Source organism: Rutidosis leptorrhynchoides, chromosome 4 (genome assembly GCF_046630445.1).
Source record: "Rutidosis leptorrhynchoides isolate AG116_Rl617_1_P2 chromosome 4, CSIRO_AGI_Rlap_v1, whole genome shotgun sequence".
In the NCBI taxonomy this organism is placed as follows: domain Eukaryota; kingdom Viridiplantae; phylum Streptophyta; class Magnoliopsida; order Asterales; family Asteraceae; genus Rutidosis; species Rutidosis leptorrhynchoides.
The window spans coordinates 214,075,739-214,087,554 of record NC_092336.1 but is presented as its reverse complement, the minus strand read 5'-3'; positions in this window follow the sequence as shown (position 1 = coordinate 214,087,554).

Below are 11,816 nucleotides of genomic sequence, written 5' to 3'. Positions count from 1 at the left end.
AGACATGAGTACTGCCTATCATCCACAAACTGATGGGCAGAGCGAAAGGACGATACAAACGCTTGAAGACATGCTACGAGCATGTGTTATTGATTTCGGAAACAGTTGGGATCGACATCTACCGTTAGCAGAATTTTCCTACAACAACAGCTACCATTCAAGCATTGAGATGGCGCCGTTTGAAGCACTTTATGGTAGAAAGTGCAGGTCTCCGATTTGTTGGAGTGAAGTGGGGGATAGACAGATTACGGGTCCGGAGATTATACAAGAAACTACCGAGAAGATCATCCAAATTCAACAACGGTTGAAAACCGCCCAAAGTCGACAAAAGAGCTACGCTGACATTAAAAGAAAAGATATAGAATTTGAAATTGGAGAGATGGTCATGCTTAAAGTTGCACCTTGGAAAGGCGTTGTTCGATTTGGTAAACGAGGGAAATTAAATCCAAGGTATATTGGACCATTCAAGATTATTGATCGTGTCGGACCAGTAGCTTACCGACTAGAGTTACCTCAACAACTCGCAGCTGTACATAACACTTTCCACGTCTCGAATTTAAAGAAATGTTTTGCTAAAGAAGATCTCACTATTCCGTTAGATGAAATCCAAATCAACGAAAAACTTCAATTCATCGAAGAACCCGTCGAAATAATGGATCGTGAGGTTAAAAGACTTAAGCAAAACAAGATACCAATTGTTAAGGTTCGATGGAATGCTCGTAGAGGACCCGAGTTCACCTGGGAGCGTGAAGATCAGATGAAGAAGAAATACCCGCATCTATTTCCAGAAGATTCGTCAACACCTTCAACAGCTTAAAATTTCGGGACGAAATTTATTTAACGGGTAGGTACTGTAGTGACCCGAACTTTTCCATGTTTATATATATTAATTGAGATTGATATTTACATGATTAAATGTTTCCAACATGTTAAGCAATCAAACTTGTTAAGACTTGATTAATTGAAATATGTTTCATATAGACAATTGACCACCCAAGTTGATCGGTGATTCACGAACGTTAAAACTTGTAAAAACTATATGATGACATATATATGGATATATATATATATATATATATATAGTTAACATGATACTATGATAAGAAAACATATCATAAAGTATATTAACAATGAACTACATATGTAAAAACAAGACTACTAACTTAATGATTTTTAAACGAGACATATATGTAACGATTATCGTTGTAAAGACATTTAATGTATATATATTATATTAAGAGATATTCATACATGATAATATCATGATAATATAATAATTTAAAATCTCATTTGATATTATAAACATTGGGTTAACAACATTTAACAAGATCGTTAACCTAAAGGTTTCAAAACAACACTTACATGTAACGACTAACGATGACTTAACGACTCAGTTAAAATGTATATACATGTAGTGTTTTAATATGTATTTATACACTTTTGAAAGACTTCAATACACTTATCAAAATACTTCTACTTAACAAAAATGCTTACAATTACATCCTCGTTCAGTTTCATCAACAATTCTACTCGTATGCACCCGTATTCATACTCGTACAATACACAGCTTTTAGATGTATGTAATATTGGTATATACACTCCAATGATCAGCTCTTAGCAGCCCATGTGAGTCACCTAACACATGTGGGAACCATTATTTGGCAACTAGCATGAAATATCTCATAAAATTACAAAAATATGAGTAATCATTCATGACTTATTTACATGAAAACAAAATTACATATCCTTTATATCTAATCCATACACCAACGACCAAAAACACCTACAAACACTTTCATTCTTTAATTTTCTTCATCTAATTGATCTCTCTCAAGTTATATCTTCAAGTTCTAAGTGTTCTTCATAAATTCCAAAAGTTCTAGTTTCATAAAATCAAGAATACTTTCAAGTTTGCTAGCTCACTTCCAATCTTGTAAGGTGATCATCCAACCTCAATAAATCTTTGTTTCTTACAGTAGGTTATCATTCTAATACAAGGTAATAATCATATTCAAACTTTGGTTCAATTTCTATAACTATAACAATCTTATTTCAAGTGATGATCTTACTTGAACTTGTTTTCGTGTCATGATTCTGCTTCAAGAACTTCGAGCCATCCAAGGATCCATTGAAGCTAGATCCATTTTTCTCTTTTCCAGTAGGTTTATCCAAGGAAATTAAGGTAGTAATGATGTTCATAACATCATTCGATTCATACATATAAAGCTATCTTATTCGAAGGTTTAAACTTGTAATCACTAGAACATAGTTTAGTTAATTCTAAACTTGTTCGCAAACAAAAGTTAATCCTTCTAACTTGAATTTTAAAATCAACTAAACACATGTTCTATATCTATATGATATGCTAACTTAATGATTTAAAACCTGGAAACACGAAAAACACCGTAAAACCGAATTTACGCCGTCGTAGTAACACCGCGGGCTGTTTTGGGTTAGTTAATTAAAAACTATGATAAACTTTGATTTAAAAGTTGTTATTCTGAGAAAATGATTTTTATTATGAACATGAAACTATATCCAAAAATTATGGTTAAACTCAAAGTGGAAGTATGTTTTCTAAAATGGTCATCTAGACGTCGTTCTTTCGACTGAAATGACTACCTTTACAAAAACGACTTGTAACTTATTTTTCTGACTATAAACCTATACTTTTTCTGTTTAGATTCATAAAATAGAGTTCAATATGAAATCATAGCAATTTGATTCACTCAAAACGGATTTAAAATGAAGAAGTTATGGGTAAAACAAGATTGGATAATTTTTCTCATTTTAGCTACGTGAAAATTGGTAACAAATCTATTCCAACCATAACTTAATCAACTTGTATTGTATATTATGTAATCTTGAGATACCATAGACACGTATACAATGTTTCGACCTATCATGTCGACACATCTATATATATTTCGGAACAACCATAGACACTCTATATGTGAATGTTGGAGTTAGCTATACAGGGTTGAGGTTGATTCCAAAATATATATAGTTTGAGTTGTGATCAATACTGAGATACGTATACACTGGGTCGTGGATTGATTCAAGATAATATTTATCGATTTATTTCTGTACATCTAACTGTGGACAACTAGTTATAGGTTACTAACGAGGACAGCTGACTTAATAAACTTAAAACATCAAAATATATTAAAAGTGTTGTAAATATATTTTGAACATACTTTAATATATATGTATATATTGTTATAGGTTCGTGAATCAACAGTGGCCAAGTCTTACTTCCCGACGAAGTAAAAATCTGTGAAAGTGAGTTATAGTCCCACTTTTAAAATCTAATATTTTTGGGATGAGAATACATGCAGGTTTTATAAATGATTTACAAAATAGACACAAGTACGTGAAACTACATTCTATGGTTGAATTATCGAAATCGAATATGCCCCTTTTTATTAAGTCTGGTAATCTAAGAATTAGGGAACAGACACCCTAATTGACGCGAATCCTAAAGATAGATCTATTGGGCCTAACAAACCCATCCAAAGTACCGGATGCTTTAGTACTTCGAAATTTATATCATATCCGAAGGGTGTCCCGGAATGATGGGGATATTCTTATATATGCATCTTGTTATTGTCGGTTACCAGGTGTTCACCAAATGAATGATTTTTATCTCTATGTATGGGATGTGTATTGAAATATGAAATCTTGTGGTCTATTGTTACGATTTGATATATATAGGTTAAACCTATAACTCACCAACATTTTTGTTGACGTTTAAAGCATGTTTATTCTCAGGTGAATATTAAGAGCTTCCGCTGTTGCATACTAAAATAAGGACAAGATTTGGAGTCCATGTTTGTATGATATTGTGTAAAAACTGCATTCAAGAAACTGATTTTGATGTAACATATTTGTATTGTAAACCATTATGTAATGGTCGTGTGTAAACAGGATATTTTAGATTATCATTATTTGATAATCTACGTAAAGCTTTTTAAACCTTTATTTATGAAATAAAGGTTATGGTTTGTTTTAAAAATGAATGCAGTCTTTGAAAAACGTCTCATATAGAGGTCAAAACCTCGCAACGAAATCAATTAATATGGAACGTTTTTAATCAATAAGAACGGGACATTTCAGTTGGTATCCGAGCGTTGGTCTTAGAGAACCAGAAAATTTGCATTAGTGTGTCTTATCGAGTTTGTTAGGATGCATTAGTGAGTCTGGACTTCGACCGTGTTTTCTTTAAAAATGATTGCTTAACATTTTTGTTGGAAACTATATATTTTTAACATATGAATATTATGTGATATATTAATCTCTTAACGTGTTTGATATTATGTGATAGATGTCTACCTCTAGAACAAGTCCCATTGACTCACCTAATAATAATGAAGAGTCAAATGTAAATTGGAATGATTTGTGGACTGATTCACAAGTTCCCGAAGAGGAACCGGAAGAAGAGTCGGAACCGGAAGAAGAATCGGAACCGGAAGAAGAATCGGAACCGGATGAAGAAATAGAACCGGTGGGGGAAATAATAAAACGGTTAAGTAAAAGAAAATCCTCAACCAACCGACCAAAGTTAATTATGGTCAATGGTGTTTCCGCCAAGGAAGCAAAATATTGGGAGGATTACCAATTCTCCGATGAATCGGATTCCGACGAGAATTCCGAGGATGTTATAGAAATTACCCCAACTGAATTTAAAAAGGCAAAAGAAAATAATAAGGGAAAGGGCATAAAAATAGAGAAATCTAATTCCAACCCCGATGAACTTTATATGTATCATCAACCCCCGAAGTCCTTAAGTTGTAACAATGACCCGGGAACCTCTAAACCACCAGGTTTTTCTAAACCAATGTGGACGACGACGGCTCGTATTAGGGGAACATCATATATCCCTAGAAACTTGGCAAAACGAACCAAAACCGAAGAAGAAGAAACGAGCGAGTCAGAATAAGATAGTTGTATTCGTGTGGTGTAATATATGTAATATAGTGTTCTTATGCTTTATGATATATGTAAAAATTGCTTGTATTAATAAGTATTTTTTTTATGAATCTAACTCTTGTCTATTTTACAGTTTAAAAACACAAAATGGATAGACAACCCAATATTTTAAGAGACCTACCCGGAGACATGATTGATGAAATCTTGTCTAGAGTCGGCCAGAATTCTTCGGCACAACTATTTAAGGCGAGATCAGTTTGTAAGACATTCGAAGAACGTTCCAAGAATGTCTTGGTTTATAAGAGACTTTCGTTTGAAAGATGGGGGATATCACATTGGGAAACCCATAAGTTACGATGTGTTTACTTTGACGCATATATTGCGGGGAACCCAAATGCTATTTTACGCAACGGGTTAAGAAATTATTTTGACTCAATATATCCGAATATTGGACTTCGTGATTTAGAAAAAGCGGCTAACATGCAACATAAAGAAGCATGTTATGCTTACGGATTAGTAATGTTCGCTTCTCACCAAAGTGAGAACAAGAACATCGGGCTACAACTATTAAACAAAACGTTTCCACAAGTCTGGTAATCTAAGAATTAGGGAACAGACACCCTAATTGACGCGAATCCTAAAGATAGATCTATTGGGCCTAACAAACCCATCCAAAGTACCGGATGCTTTAGTACTTCGAAATTTATATCATATCCGAAGGGTGTCCCGGAATGATGGGGATATTCTTATATATGCATCTTGTTATTGTCGGTTACCAGGTGTTCACCATATGAATGATTTTTATCTCTATGTATGGGATGTGTATTGAAATATGAAATCTTGTGGTCTATTGTTACGATTTGATATATATAGGTTAAACCTATAACTCACCAACATTTTTGTTGACGTTTAAAGCATGTTTATTCTCAGGTGAATATTAAGAGCTTCCGCTGTTGCATACTAAAATAAGGACAAGATTTGGAGTCCATGTTTGTATGATATTGTGTAAAAACTGCATTCAAGAAACTGATTTCGATGTAACATATTTGTATTGTAAACCATTATGTAATGGTCGTGTGTAAACAGGATATTTTAGATTATCATTATTTGATAATCTACGTAAAGCTTTTTAAACCTTTATTTATGAAATAAAGGTTATGGTTTGTTTTAAAAATGAATGCAGTCTTTGAAAAACGTCTCATATAGAGGTCAAAACCTCGCAACGAAATCAATTAATATGGAACGTTTTTAATCAATAAGAACGGGACATTTCATGACCATTGACTTTAAATTCAATCCCATTTGAATTTATTAATTCTATCGTTCCGTATGGGAAAACTCTTTTGACTATGAATGGTCCAGACCATCTTGATTTCAATTTTCCAGGAAATAGCTTGAATTGTGAATTGAAAAGAAGAACTCTGTCTCCTTCTTTAAATTCTTTTGAACTTCTGATTCTTTTATCATGCCATTTCTTCGTTCTTTCTTTATAGATTAACGAATTTTCGTATGCTTCATGTCTTAATTCTTCTAATTCATTTAGTTGACTTAATCGTAGACGTCCGGCTTCATGTAAATCAAGATTACATGTTTTCAAAGCCCAAAATGCTTTGTGTTCAATTTCTACTGGAAGATGACATGCTTTTCCATAAACAAGTCTAAAAGGTGTGGTTCCAATTGGAGTTTTGTAGGCTGTTCTAAAAGCCCAGAGTGCATCCTCCAATTTAATGGACCATTCCTTCGGATTTGATCCTACGGTTTTCTCTAGAATACGTTTTAAAGCTCGGTTGGTATTTTCAACTTGTCCACTTGTTTGTGGATGATATGCGGTGGAGATTTTATGAGTTACTCCATATCTTTTAAGAACTTTCTCAAGTTGATTATTACAGAAATGAGTACCCCGATCACTTATTAAAGCTTTCGGTGTTCCAAACCTTGCAAAAAGACGTTTTAAAAAGTTGACTACAACTCGTGCATCGTTAGTTGGGAGAGCTTGTGCTTTCGCCCATTTAGATACATAATCAATGGCTACGAGTATATATAGATTATTATGAGATTTTGGAAATGGACCCATAAAGTCAATACCCCAAATGTCAAATACTTCACATACTTGGATGACATTTTGTGGCATTTCATCACGTTGACTTATTTTTCCGGTCCTTTGACATGCATCACAAGATTTGCAAAGAAGGTGTGCGTCTTTGTAAATTGTAGGCCAATAGAATCCAGCTTCATAAACTTTTCTTGCTGTTAGTTGAGGCCCATAATGCCCTCCTGTTGGTCCTGTGTGACAATGGTTTAAAATTTTACTAGCTTCATCTCCAAATACACATCGGCGTATTATGCCATCGGGACAACTTTTAAACAGATGTGGATCTTCCCAAAAATAGTGTTTTATATCACTGAAGAATTTCTTTCGTCTTTGGTACGATAATCCTTTTTCAAGGAATCCACAAACTAAGTAGTTTGCATAGTCTGCAAACCATGGGATTTCATTATAATCTATCTTCAATAGATATTCATCAGGAAAGTTGTCTTGTATGGCTGATTCATTCAGAACTTCTAATTTGGGATTTTCAAGACGAGAAAGATGATCAGCGGCGAGATTTTCTGCTCCTCTTTTATCTCGGATTTCAATATCAAACTCTTGTAAGAGTAAGATCCAACGGATTAATCTTGGTTTAGCATCTTGTTTTGAAAATAGGTATCTAAGAGCAGAATGGTCGGTATAGACCACCGTTTTTGCTAGAACGAGATATGATCGAAATTTGTCAAAAGCAAAGACAATAGCAAGGAGTTCTTTTTCAGTAGTTGTATAGTTTGTTTGTGCTCCTTGTAACGTCTTACTAGCATAATATATAGGTTGAAATCGTTTTTCAATCTTTTGTCCTAAAACGGCTCCCATTGCAAAATCACTTGCATCGCACATTAGTTCAAATGGTAGATTCCAATTTGGTGTTATCATGATCGGCGCATTAGTGAGTTTCTCTTTAAGAATATTAAAAGATTTGATACACTCATCTGAAAAGATGAATGGCGCATCCTTTTCTAGGAGTTTATTCATAGGAGTGGCAATTTTAGAAAAATCTTTTATGAAACGTCGGTAAAAACCGGCATGCCCTAGAAAACTCCTAACTCCTCTAACATTGGTGGGATGTGGAAGTTTAGCAATTACATCTACTTTAGCTCTATCCACTTCAATTCCTTCTTTTGAAATTTTATGTCCAAGAACGATGCCTTCTTTAACCATGAAATGGCATTTCTCCCAATTAAGTACTAGATTTGATTGTTCGCATCTAATTAGCATTCGTTCCAGATTAACTAGACATGATTTAAATGTATCACCGAAGACTGAAAAGTCATCCATGAATACTTCCATGCATTCTTCTATCATGTCGTGAAAAATCGCCATCATACACCTTTGAAAGGTTGCAGGGGCGTTGCAAAGTCCAAATGGCATGCGTTTGTAAGCAAAAGTACCATAAGGGCACGTGAATGTGGTTTTCTCTTGGTCCTCGGGTGCTATTGGAATTTGAAAATATCCGGAAAATCCATCTAGAAAACAATAGTAACTATTTCCGGCTAATCTTTCCAACATTTGATCTATGAAAGGTAAGGGAAAGTGATCTTTTCTGGTGGCGTCATTTAATTTTCTATAATCAATACATACACGCCATCCTGTTACAGTCCTAGTAGGAATAAGCTCATTTTTCTCATTTGTAATGACAGTCATGCCACCCTTCTTAGGTACGCATTGTACTGGGCTTACCCATGGACTATCAGAAATTGGATATATCAAACCTGCATCTAGCAGTTTAATAATCTCTTTCTTAACTACATCTTGCATATTAGGATTTAGTCTTCGTTGGCGTTGCACATACGTTTTATGACCTTCTTCCATAAGGATTTTATGTGTGCAATACGAAGGACTTATTCCTTTAATATCATGAATCTTCCATGCAATGGCTGGTTTATGAGCTTTCAACACAGAAATGAGTTGTGATTTCTCATTTTCAGTAAGAGAAGACGATATTATTACAGGTAATTCAGATTCACCATGTAAATAAGCGTATTCCAAATGGTTTGGAAGTGGCTTTAACTCTAATTTCGGAGGTTCTTCTATCGATGATTTATATCGATATCTGTCTTCTTCTTTTAGCATTTGAAGTTCTTCTGTTGTTGGTTCATATCCATTATCCATAAGTGTAGCTAACATTTCAGCTTCATCAATTGGTTCAGTTCCTTCTCCTACAGAACATTCTCCCGTTCCTTGTAATTCTGGAAATTCTTCTAACAATTCAGCATATGGATCTACAGTTTGAATATAATAGCATGTATCATCTGCAGATTGCGGTTGTTGCATTGCTCTATCAACTGAAAAGGTAACACTCTCATCCTCTATACTTAGGGTCAGTTTCTTACCGAACACGTCTATCATTGCTTTAGCCGTGTTTAAGAATGGTCTTCCTAATATGAGAGGAACTTGAGGATCTTCTTCCATGTCCAAAACAACAAAATCTACTGGAAATACTAAAGTACCAACTTTAACTAGCATGTTCTCCATTATCCCTCTAGGATATTTTATTGATCTATCGGCTAGTTGTATGCTTATTCTGGTTGGTTTCAATTCTCCAAGGTCTAGTTTAGCGTATAGTGAATACGGCATTAGATTTATACTAGCACCTAAGTCTGCCAATGCTTCTATTGAACTAAGACTACCCAGAAAACATGGAATTGTGAAACTTCCTGGATCAGATAGTTTTTCTGGTATCTTATTCAACAGCACTGCTGAACAATTAGCATTCATAGTAACAGCCGAGAGTTCTTCCATTTTCTTTCTATTTGAGATTAGATCTTTCAAGAATTTAGCATATCTAGGCATTCCTGAAATCACATCAATGAAAGGAAGATTTACATTTATCTGTTTAAACATATCCAAAAATTTGGATTGCTCGGCTTCAAGTTTTTCTTTCTTCATTTTACTCGGGTAAGGAAGTGGTGGTTGGTATGGTTTAACATAAGGTTTATCCTTAACTGTGTTATCTTCATTAACCTTTTCAACTACCGGTTCTTTTTCCTTATCTTGATCAGGTTGTGGTTCTTGTGGAGTAGGAATAGTTTCATCAGAAGTTACAGGTATTTCAGGTGGTTTAAGTGTTGTACCACTTCTTGTGGTAATGGCTTTAGCTGTTTCATTTCGGGGGTTAGCATTTGTATCACTAGGTAGACTTCCCGGTTTTCTTTCACCTATTAACCTTGTTAGGTTACTCACTTCTTGTTCCAGATTTTGAATAGAAGCTTGTTGATTTCTAAATGCTTGAGCATTTTGTTCATTAGTTTGTTTTTGAGATGTGAAAAACTGCGTTTGAGTTTCAACTAGCTTCGTCATCATATCTTCTAAATTCGGCTTTTTATCATCGGTTTGTTGTGGTGGTTTGTTTTGAAAATTCGGTCTTTGCTGATTATAATTATTATTGGATACTTGTTGATTGCTAGGACCTTGTTGGTTGTTGTATGGAATATTTCGGTTATAATTCTGGTTTTGATTGTAAATCGGTCTTGGCGGTTGATAATTATTCTGATAATTATTTACAGGCCTTTGGTTTATGTATGAAATATTCTCTCTTTGTTCCATTGTTAATTCAATACTGAGACAATCTTTTGTCAAATGTGGTCCTCCACACTGCTCACAACTAATTCGTATTGAGTGAATATCCTTAGTCATCTTTTCCATTCGTCTCTCCACAGCATCTATCTTTGCGGAAATGGAATCTAAGTCATGGCTAGAATCGGCTCTAGCTGCTTTAGATGATCTAATGATATCTTTTTCTTGGTGCCACTCATGTGAGTGGGAAGCAGTGTTATCAATAATTTTGTAAGCATCAGTTTCGGTTTTCTTCATAATAGAACCACCAGCTGCTATATCTATGTCTTTTCTTGTAGTGATGTCGCATCCTTGGTAGAATATTTGTACTATTTGACAGGTGTCTAAACCATGTTGCGGACATCCTCTTAACAACTTTCCATATCTAGTCCACGCCTCATATAGAGTTTCATTTGGTTTCTGTGTGAACGTAACAATTTCTGCTTGAAGTCTTACGGCTTTAGATGCAGGAAAGAATTGTTTAAGAAATTTGTCAATTAAAACGTCCCATGTATCAATCGCCCCTTCAGGTAACGATTCCAACCAATCTTTGGCTTCTCCCTTTAAAGTCCAGGGAAATAACATGAGATATATCTGTTCATCCTCCACTTCTCGGATTTTAAATAGTGTACAGATCCTATTAAACGTACGAAGATGTTCGTTTGGATCTTCCTTCGGCGCACCACTAAATTGGCATTGATTAGTCACCATGTGTAAAATTTGTCCTTTGATTTCATAATCTGGCGCATTAATGTCTGCATGAGTAATTGCGTGACCTTGGCCAGTGCGTTTAGCTCTCATTCGGTCTTCCATACTTAAAGGTTCCAGATTCTCCATAATTGAATTTGTTGAATCGGTATCACTAGATGATTCTGATTTAATGGTTCGTTCCTCAACAATCTCTGTTTGAATGATTGGTGGTTCCGGAGGAAAGTTTAGTGGTTCAGGATCTACGAACCGTTCCTGAATATTTTCCGGATTCTCAATTGTGATGTCGGGTTCAAAAAATGGATTATCGGAAATTTGAACTGAAGTACTTGGTCGACTGGATGATGATTCTAAAGAAAAATCAACGGCGGTTATATTTGCTAAATGTCTTGATCTAGTTACAGGTGGTGAACGTATAAAAGGTGATGAACGTCTTGCTCGGTGCATTCACTGAATATCCTATTAGTTTTTAAAAGGAAAGAAAAATTATAATAATTTATCCAATTAATAGACTTTTCTGATTTTGCCCACGTTT